The following is an 11,731-nucleotide window of genomic DNA, read 5'->3' on the forward strand; positions in this document are numbered from 1 at the left end:
TTTTAGAACCAGTGACCTTTGTTTGTTTTTTTTACCAGCTTTTGCAGAGTAAGTATGGGATATTCCATCTAAGTCCAATCAACTGACAGCTAAAAGCGCTTTGCAAGCTGCAACTATTGCGTCAATACCCAGAATCTTCTCAATTAACTACTACACGGCAACTCTTCGATTAATCAGTTTCTTTATGGTTGCAACACAGTGAATGTATATTTTTAATACAGTATTTTGATATTCAAAGTTCTTAAACTTTCTTAATGTTTTGTTTTAGCACAAGCAATAATTGGTTGATAGAAGCGTATCTTGTTGATGCAGCGACAATAAGTAAAGGGTTGAGAAAATGCTGGTAGGCCTACGTCAAAAACCTTTTTGCTATTTTACTGAAAAGAAAAATAGGTTGGACTATAAAAGTTGCTTTTATTATGATATGAAAAACGAATTATTTTTGCATCATAAGTAATACTGTGATGGGGATGCAAACTGAGATAGCTATTTGTATCAACCTCACAACGTCTGATAAAAAAGGTCTAAAGATCAATCTATCAATCTATTTGTGCGGCTAATTTAACGCCACCAATAAAACATAAAGTGGAAGAACCTCACAAGATTCCAATGCTTAGAGAAACATACTATTACATAAAACTATTACATAAAAACAGACATTAAACATAGAGAAACATACTTCATACCACATCAAATGGACAATCAACTTGGCCCCAAACCGGTTTGAGTTGGATGACCAAACTACAATAGTTGCTCGTTGATTGCCCTGATGCTTTCCTGTCATTGTCTGAAGAGTGATAAAAGGAAGACTTTGACTCTTGAACTGGCGAAAAAGATTTAAAAATGTTGCTCTTTCAACGGACAATTAGAAGAAACTTAAATGTAAAAAATATGGAGTTTGAACAAACGCATTAAAGCTTCTGACCTGAAGATGCCCAAACGCCGCCTTTGATTAAGAAATGAAAAAAAAATATATAGAAATATTACTCAGCCATTAATCTGATCATTTGGCAACACCACTGCCGTTTGAATGTTTGTTACTGGGAATGATGTGACTTCGAGTAGTGTTGTTTGTGGGAACCTCAATCATAGTGAGAAACCGCTAACCGAAAAATGTCGTTTTTATAGAATATGATCGCATGACTCATGCAGCTACTGCAGTTCAAAATAAAACTTATAGGCTTACTGCGGCTTGTGATCAATGCAGTTTTTTCGCTTTCGAAGTTCTCTTCAAGTGACAAAATAAGAACGACATCTCACCAGCTTTCCAATCTTTTTCAGGCAAAGGTGTTGCTTCTTAAGGAGTATTTTACGGCATAGTAATAAAAATAAAATCAGCAAATAAAACATTTAGATTAAACGCCATCAAATGGACAATGAGTGATTATTCTGCACACGTTGGAGGGGGTTTTAGAACATGACTTCGTTCATTCGTTTCAGATGAGCGAAGTTGTTCATCGTGATGGAGACTTGGAATTGCCCTTTTTTTATCAGTTGGCATTTCTTAGCTCTACAGTCTACACCTAAATAGGTGGAAGATCACGTGAAAACGGGCTGGCAAATTTACGATCATGTGTAATTGATCAATTCCAGAAGTTTCCAAATTGGATGTCGCTACGTCCTGGTGTGTTGTTTCGAGATTGCAAAACCATTACAAATTTGATATAGGCTACTAGAATAAGGCAAGAAAACGGGAAGGCTTTCGCTCAACAGTAGGCTACCACAGGCTGAAAATGATGATGAAAGTATGGAAATTTTAAAAACAGCCAAGCAAATTTGAAAGTATCTTAAATTACAGTAAAATTCTATGACCATTTTTCTTAAAACAGACTCAATATTTCGTATTAGTGTGCCACTGTCCGACTGTAGTCAAACCAATGCATCACTTGAAATAGAATATACAACTACAATTATACAGCTACAAAATCAATTACAATTGTAATTAACTTCAGTTTAATTTAATCGATTCAACTCTGGTTGGGATAACAGGAAACATGCTACAAATTTTGCTTCATTTAATACCAGTTGATCTTCTCAGCAACAAAAGCAATGCTGTTAGAATTTGAGTAATAGTGCACTGATAAATTTCAATTTTGTCTACTTTTGTGTTTTAAGCTACCTCAGAAAGTCTGTGCTAGTATTTGTGGACCTATGTTGATGCCAGGTCGAACCATCCTCTCTAAACAAGACAAAAACCAAACAAACCATTTACTGGTAGCGTTTATGAGGTAGCAATTTAAAATGTGTTATGTCAGAGGTTGTAAGATGTCGCACTGAGTAAATTAGGTGAGTTTGGAGGACAACTGCGGCATGATACTCACGGTGGGTATTTGGATCTACCACCAAGAGTACAGCTCTCTTCGATATTTAAAAAAAAAATGTAGTATTGCAGTAATTGCCACGGGATGTAAATAGTTTTGACTTTTAACTGTAGATTGATAAACATATTTTTAGGAAATTATTAAAAAACTTTGAAAGATACATTTTTTAAACGTAAATTTGATGAGAAGGTAGCCTACCTGCGATCAAGGTAGTTCATTAATTAATTGTCAGTGGAGTAAGAAAAATTACGAAAATAGAAGTTGTAGCCTAATTGTGAAAACGCAAAATGCAATTTATTTTCTTGGGCCATTACGAAATTTTGATTTTAATGTTTTCATCGCTGAAAATATTTAGTTACAGAACCAATTTTACAAAATTAAAAACATATCTTTTCAAGGAAACCACCTAAAGCAAGAAGCCGATATTTGCAAGTGAAAGTTACAGAAATTCAAAAATTCAATGGCTTTAAATACAATCAATACCAATCATAGCAAATAACACTGAAATTGGTTTTGCAAGTTTTCAAAAAAATATTACCGAAGCGAATAATTGTATTGTTTAAGACTTGTAAAGAAAAAGCAAACAAATGTCACAATAGACTGGAAGCCACAAATCCCGAGACTATCGTCAAGTCAACTGTTTCATTTAATGACATAATTAGGCTATATTTTATATTTGTCACTTAATAGCTACCTAGGCTGTAAACAGCATAATTTAACATATGTGAAAAGGAAAACGTAAGTAGTCCACATTAGAGTCCATTTTGCATAGCATGTTACTGACGCACCTATACAACCAAGTTGTCATTGGTCTTCTAATACTTCAGCGTATAATTATATAATAAGTATGTATTTTATTATTGCTGACAAAACTGATAGTAATGACGTTATAATTTATATTGCCTCTTTAGAACAATTTGAATTTTTTTCGACTTCAAAGGTGCACACAAATTTGACGTGGTTTGATTTAGCCTGGCTGAACGAGATGTATTGTCACACGACACTGTAATTAGTAAATCAGCGATTTTACAGCAACAGATTCTTTAACAAAAGTTTTAGCTTGTAATTACATAGTTGTTAAAGTCTATTAAAAACCTAAATTTGGCGTTTTGACTTCGAGTCTTCAGCAATTACGTCATCTTTTGTCACTTTATTTACAGTATAACATAACACTGGTCAACAGCAAATTTTAATCGAGCTCGTGATTGATTGATTCTAGAAGCATTTTGTGCGCTGATTTCAAAAATGTCTTTACTTTTTTCCTAGCACATCATGTTTTCTAGATATTCTAATTTTAAAATTTTGAAGACATGCCACATTTACAGGCAAGTAAAGCAGTTTTTTTATTCGCAAATTAAGTGTGACGTCATAATAAAACAATGATATAAACAATAAAACAATGATACGTCATAATCAAGCAAAGGGACAAAATAACTTATCCAAACTTGGAATCTGCTCGCCGGCCGGTTCCTCATGATGAAACCATGTCGCCACCTTTACCTCCACAGGGAGGCCTAGATTCCATTGAAAATGATGGTGATGACGTCGCTTCATTAAGCGAACTCTCATCAACAAGTTCTGAGTATCAAGAAGAAGAAGAAGGCAGGCCACAGTTATTTTCCCAGGAGCACCTCAATGATTTGATTAGAGACCTTGGCCTTTCAAAGCAAAAGTCAGAAATCCTTGCGTCAAGATTAAAAGAGCGAAATCTGGTTGAGGAAGGTGTTGCAGTGAGCCATTACGGAAAACAAAACAAAGACCTCGCTGCTTTGTTTAAAGTTGATGGCCCCTGTGCTTTTGTCATGATATTGAAGAACTTTTTCACAAATTGGGAGAAGTTCACAATCCTCATGAGTGGCGAGTTTTCATTGATTTCTCGAAAAGAAGCCTGAAAGCTGTTCTTTTACATAACGGAAATGAAAATCCATCCATTCCCATAGCACACTCGGTGCACCTAAAGGAATCTTATGAAAACATCGAAATTCTTCTCAATGCTATTAATTACAGGGATTATGAGTGGAGTATTTGTGGAGACCTGAAAATGATTGGAATCTTAATGGGGATGCAAGGGGGATTTACAAAGTACTGTTGTTTCTTGTGTCTGTGGGATAGTCGCGCTACTACTGAGCACTACCAGAAAAAGGATTGGCCAACAAGAAGCTCCTACAATCCTGGATGAGAAAGTGTCCAAAATGTCCCGCTAGTTAATCCTGACAAAATTCTTTTGCCGCCGTTACATATCAAACTCGGCTTGATGAAGAATTTTGTGAAAGCAATGGGCAAATCAAATTCAAACGGTTTTCTGTACCTCTGTAAGAAATTTCCAAAACTAAGTCATGCATAGCTTAAAGAAGGAATATTTGTTGGTCCACAGATTCGAGAAGTTTTAAAAGATACTGACTTTGAAAAATCACTCACTTCATCAGAATGTCGAGCATGGCAATCCTTTAAATGGTTATGCTTTAACTTTTTGGGAAATTTCAAGGCTGCTTCCTTCAGAAAAGGTCTTGAAAGGTTGCTCTCAACTTACAATGACATGGGCTGCCACATGTCCCTCAAGATTCATTTTCTTCATTCCCACCTGGACTTTTTCCCTGAGAACCTTGGTGCAGTAAGTGATGAACAAGGTGAAAGGTTTTACCAAGATATCCAAAGCATGAAAGCACGCTATCAAGGGTTCTGGAACGAAAGGATGATGGGTGATTACTGTTGGATGCTGCATCGCGATGATCCAACATGTACACCTATGCGCTATGCCCAGCGATTTTAATGCAGCAATGTCTAAGTGTCATTGCAACATTTTAAACACTATCTTTGGTATCATGCTGAACGTTTTTCTTGTGTTTTTGTAATATAATACAGGGAGCTTAAAAACCTGACACTTCAGTATTGTGCTAGCTCAAGTATTTAGTACCTAAGACAAGGTTTAAGAGGCATTTTTTGCACTCTAGTGTCCAGTATGCATACATATGCAACTAAATAGTGTTGAATCTGTGAAAGCAATGCACAAATCTGAAACACTCTGCTCTCTGAAGCTAATCTAAATTTGAAAATTGTAGCGACAAAATCGTTATTTGAACGCAATATTGACGTTTCTGGTCAAAAATTTTCAGACCAATAACTTTAAAACCTGATGTGCTAGAGCGAAACTAGCGCCAGATTTGAAATCAGCAGCAAATTGTGGTCTAAGAAAAGTTACTCCCATTCTCGATTAAAAATTTTTTTCAAATTTTGTTAACCTGTGATAATTAATTACAAATGAAAGACATTTGTTAATATTTCAGATTTTTAGTCCTCAATTATTGCTTTTAGAAATGCTGTGGCTCTCAACTGCTTTCTTACTCCCCTTTGGCATGGAAGTTTAAAGCTGCCGTCACATAGGCCTTACTAACCCGTTCCATTGGAATTTAGTCCAATAAAAATGTGTGTAGAGTATCGACTATTAAAGACACACATACGCTATACCATAGAAAGCCAGTTTGTATGGAAAGGCTGTTAGCCTACTATTTATCTACGACAGTCTGTTCTATGTGGGGTATTCATGAGCCATTGACAATGGAGAAATAGTTGTCCCCGATATCAAGCCCATTTCGGGAACAGACAATCTTGAGCTTAATTACGAGGATAAATTACCAAACTAAAGGACTAATTTTCGTCTTTGAGCTATATGCAAATAATGATGGCTGATCGCATTATGGCGAAAAGTTTCTGAATCATGTTAAACCATTGTACAGCAATAACAGAAAAATAGCAGTTTCCATCGTGCAATCGGTAAAACAATATTCCTTTCGTGCATATTGTTTAACTCGGGTTGCGCGATTATATCTTGTTATTTGAAAAGTTATGTCAAAGAGGAATAAAATCAACAGAAAAATCGGTCTTGCATGCGACTACAACACAAACAACAGCTTCTGATGAAAGCAGTTTAACTGAGAACTTGATCGCTAGCGCAACGAATTGTGAAGCCATAGAAAGCAAGACAAAACAAATTGATTCATGACGTCTTTATGTGCTATTTCAAGCAAGCATGTTCGAAAGTCAAGCTCATTAAGCGAGGTTTCGACTTTCGTTTAGTTTTTGTTAGCCTGTGTATGGAGCCAATTTTACCAAAATTTCTTACCACATGATGTGAATTATGAAATAAGCTACAGCATGCTTTGCAACAAAGTCCACTCGTGTAGTCTACTGAAGGCTATTGTACTGTAATACCGATCTTTTAAAATACAAATAAGGCAATTTCAAGTAAGTTGCTACAGACTATCGGAAATTAATTTGGAATGCAGTTTACAATATCTATGGAGCATCGCAATTTAAGTTGCATTTGTTCATTTTTTGGAGTTTCCGACGTCTTGAAAATGCTGCAAAGTTATTAGCATTGAAACTAGCATGCAAATAAAATGACAGCAGCGGCATAGGCCTACTGTGATGCAATATGAGGAAAATATGACACATTCGAAAAGTGGACTGAATTTGGTAATTCTTATCGTCAGTTGTGGGCAGAGGTGGGCAGTAACTAGTTACAAAAGTAACTAGTTACTGTAACTAGTTACTTTTTGAGTAACTGTAACGGTAACTTCGTTACTATTTTCCAAAAGTAACGAAACGCGGTAACTAGTTCCTATTTTAGCACTTTTTCAACAGTTACAGTTACAAGTTACTTTTGTATTGAAATTTCAGTTTTTAATTGCCGTTTATTTCTCTGCACGTGTTTGTGTCTTGCTTAATGCAAGGTTGCTGCGTTTTGCGCAATAATGCATTTTTCTCGCAGAAGTATCGGCGCATGCGCGGGTCTACTTTTGTTTTGTGGTCTGGTGGAGAAGGGTTGCCATATTGGCGAATTTATCGCCAAAGTCCAGAAATCTGGCGATTTTTTAGGACGTTTAGCTTCATATTCATGATTTGGCTCTTTTTTGGCGATTTTTGATAACTGATTTGGCTAAATTAATTGTTTTTGGCGATTAATCAATATGTACCAAAGACAGGCAAGACACAACAATACAACAGGGTTGAGCATTATAATACTTACATATTTACAAATGAGTTTAACAGTCAAACGTTTTCGGTTTAACTTAAGCCTTCATCTGGAACCTGAAAATATTTATAAAAATGCACTAAATTTCAACTTCTGGAAGGTACCGTAACTAACTATAACTGACTATAAGCATCAAGAAACACGCAGCGATTAAAAGCAATTTGTTGATGCTTATAGTCAGTTAGTTAGTTACCTTCAAGAAGTTGAAATTTATTGCATTTAGTGTAACGCTTGCAATGCCTCTAAGAAGATTGTCTGACATTAAAACCAGCAACAGCATTGCTGTTTGCTTACCGTTGGTGGACGTTCTTGTGGAAGCAATACAAACCAGATTTGGTCATTGGTTCGAGGACAGCGACTTTCAGCTTGAGACTGCATTCCACCCACAATTTAGACTTATCTGTGTTTAATGCCTGATCATTAAGCGACACTGTTGAACTGAAGACCAAAATAAAACAGAACATGCTTCAAGCAATTGAAGAAGCAAACTGCTCTGCTGAAGAGGGGAGTAGCAGCGACACTGAAGTGGATGGTGGTAGGTAGAGCCACGGAGGACTTTTTGCACCACTTTACGCAAAAACCAAGAAAAGAAAGCAATGCGCGTTGAATCTGTTACAGGAGTAGGCTATTTGGAAGCGGACCCTGAGCCCAAGCTAAGCGGATCCAGATTCACAAGCGGACCGATGAAAACACTGTTTTTAAAACATAACACTCCCATTCCGTCAAGTGCTGCAGTAGAAATATTGTTTTCATTGCAGCACTTGTTCATCACCAGACTTTATTCCTTCATCCCCGACGCCGACACACGCCCCCATCTACCTGACACTACCAAGACAGGCATGGGTGCGCCTCAACCGTCTCCGTACGGGCGTTGGGCTTTTCCGCTCAACCATGCACCAATCGGAAATGGCTTCTTCCTCTTCTTGTGAATGTGGTCAGGGGCGCCGGAAGCGGGGGGCAGGGGGGGCGAATGCGCCCCCTGCCCTCAAATTTTCTGCAGATGGAGGGGCAGGGGGGGCAATGGAGCCCTTTTAAAGTTATGTAAGCTACTGCACATTTTGCAATATAATAATTTCTGTTATTCGCTTTTAGCTTAATTAAAATCTTTCATTTTTGCCTCAAAAGAATATTTACGACACAAAATTTTGCAACACAGTAGCCTACAGGCCTTAAAACTCGTTTTTTTTCGGCAGCCATCGTGGCCTACCGGGAGCTCCTTCTCGGCGGCCAAATCTGCGTGCTTGGAGGCCAAAATACAAAATAAAAATAACGATAATAACGATAGCACAAGAAAATAGAATTAAACTTGCAACAATGCTAAAATGATCACTTAGCGTTGTTGAAGTCTGGGCCTGGGCGACGTCCTACAATAGAATCGTTGCACCACGCAATAACTGCTTTATCGGGATTGTAATCCAGTACTATTCAAACGACACTCGCACGAGTGTCTCCAATGTGGCTGATTTTATAGAAGTTCGCCACTCCCCTAGAATTCTTTTTAGCAACGAAAAACAACGTTCGACATGATTGTGTTGACGATGACGGCAAGGTAATAAAATAAGTATTTCAATGATTAAAACATTACTTGTAGGCTTAAACTGTGCTTAAACTGCCCTTTATCAGAACTGACGATGCACTAGCAAGTGCGAAATATTTTTTATGTTACATCTACTGACATCTGATCCCTGTTGCCTTAGCAATTGAGGTTTTAGCTATTTCAATGATGTACATTACTAAAAGACATTACTAAAAGAAGCATAATTTTTGCAAAATATGATCAAAAAATGTTTTCCCCATTGATGTCAACTAAGTTAGTTCTCCTTTTTAACAACGGTTCAATGTCCGACAACATCGAATCGCCATAAAAACGACACTATTGTCAGCCGATGTAAATTAGCACTTCGGATTAAGACTTTGTTAAAATAAACGTCGGGAATTACAAACAAGACTTACAGCGCTGGCGATCGCAGCTGGATATATTCCATCAATGACAAGTATTCCCCGCACAATGCAACAGTGGCGATTATGACTCGCTGACCTAATTTTGCATCACTCTTCAGTTAATCCACGATCATTCTATTGCAAAATTAAATAATTGGCTAGAAGAGACCGGCGGCCAAGCTTGGCCGATTGAGGAGGTAGCACCGGCGGTTTATTCAAGCACTACTTAGCGGCCATGGCCGCAAGCTGCTTTAAGGCTTGACAGTAGGTTACATCATTATAACATAGCATGGCGCCCTTCTTTGTATACCGGATTATCGCTATATTTTATCTTAAAACTTGAAAAAAAATTGGCCTTTTAGTAAACAAAAGTGCCCTTTTTTCGTAATCTTGCCCCCCCAGTCAAAAATCGTTCCGGCGCCCCTGAATGTGGTGCCGAGGAACAGACCGCAGACCACATCATTGATTGATTAAATCTTTATCCTCGGACTGGGAAAGCTTCTTGCAGAACTTAATCCTGGCAGTTTCGCATACTTGTAGACTAAAGACTTTAAATCACTGACGCAGGCCCGGTCACCGAGATTGACAGAGTGAAGTTTCCGATTGTTGAAGTCTTGTTGCCTGGAAATTACTCCATCTATTAGATGCCGCTAAATAGAAAGCAGTCCTTAACGTGCGTTGCTCAAGCGCATGCCCTGAGAGTCGAACCAGCGCCGCTTGATCTTGAAGCTTCTTCGTTCCAGAAGTGACGCGCTAACCAATTGAACTATCGGGGCGGACATCATCAATGACTGTAAGTGTAACATCTTCAAGCCACCTAACGGAGTGGAAGGTCTACGTGTCATGAATGATGAAACTAAAGACTGGCTGCCTTCCAGTGTAGTCTGGGAACATCGTGAATCTGGGGAGGTAAAAGGATAGACTCTCGGCCCTAGAGGCTCACACGACGACGACGATTGGGCAAGGACATTTTAAAGCCCAAAAGGGCAGGACTGAGTGAGGAGCACTTTGAAATGCTCGTATTTCTCAAAGGAAATAAATATGTAAGCCACTGAGTATTTTTTTTAAATAAAACCTTGTTGGTTTTGTACTTGTGCTGTTATGTTAGCATGGATGGCTCTAACACTATAGGCTATATATCAAACATTGCGGTTAAACTGGACTTGCATGCAGAGCAGGCCAGGTGCAGAATATTATGTTCAAATTTGTGAGTAACTGAAAGTAACTAGTAACTGTAACTAGTAACGGTAACTAGTTACTTTTTAAAGTCGGTAACTGTAACGGTAACTCAGTTACTATTTTGGCCAAGTAACTGTAACTGTAACTCAGTTACTTTTGAAAGTAACTTTGCCCACCTATGGTTGTGGGTTACTACCCTTCTTGTTTTTCAAGAAGTTTTGATTTCTTTTTCAAAAAGTATCGCTAAAATGTAGATGAATGAAGACCTGTATAGGTATATTGTAAGTGCCAAGCCGATTAGCCGAAACAAACAAGACCGTGTAGACTACCAATGCTTTTTAAACTTTACTGTTTAGCCAGTTTCAAACGGTTTACGCATAAGCACGATTCATTTTCACGCTGATTCATTGTACCGTTTCTAGCTCACCGAAGAGAAATTCAACCCATAAATGAAACTACAGTTTAGCTCTCTTGTCAGGACTGTTAAAAGTATAATTTGGGCACAGTACCAATGAGATCCTCGAGCCCCATATCAAGACACTTCTAATGAATGGTTACTGTATTCGAATCACACGTGGTGGTTCCTTTCAGTTCCTGCTCCCCTAGAAAGCTTACGGGCCCCTAAAATCATCTCGGCCCGGTTCCAAAATTATTTCCTGTACCCTTATTGCTAGTGACTCTTGTAACCTCTCAGTTCACTTTTGGCAGATACAGACCAACCTGCAATAATAAAATGTTACTTCTCAAAGGCTCAAATGAAAGAAAACTGTGAAAATAGCCTAATCTGCATTTGTTTGTGCTTCAAAGTAAAAGTATGTTAGTAACGTTTGAAATGCCCGAATGGTTTCAAAATATACTTAGCTCTCACATGCAACAACTTTTTCCCAATACTGTATGTTCGAATGACACGCTTAGGCTGCAGTTGAAGGATGCTGTTCGGCGTCGCCGTGGGCAACATTTATGTTTAGCGTTTTGATTGAAAAAGATTTATTTTCTTCATCTGCAGTGAAAGAAGAAAGTACAGTATAATCGATTTTGTATAAATGCAAATCCATTATTACTTTTGCAGTGAGCTACCGAAATCAAGTGCATGTTCTAGATTGTTTTTTTATCAACAATTAAAACTTTGAGCAAACGAAAACTCTTGCTCACGTTTATGCGCATCTTCGTTAGTTGCTGTCCAAAAAGAGCAGGATATGAAAGTACATTTTGTGCCACCGACGTAATATGTTCATTCAAAAGATATTTTTAATGTTAT

Source organism: Aplidium turbinatum, chromosome 1, assembly GCF_918807975.1.
Source record: "Aplidium turbinatum chromosome 1, kaAplTurb1.1, whole genome shotgun sequence".
Lineage (NCBI taxonomy): Eukaryota > Metazoa > Chordata > Ascidiacea > Aplousobranchia > Polyclinidae > Aplidium > Aplidium turbinatum.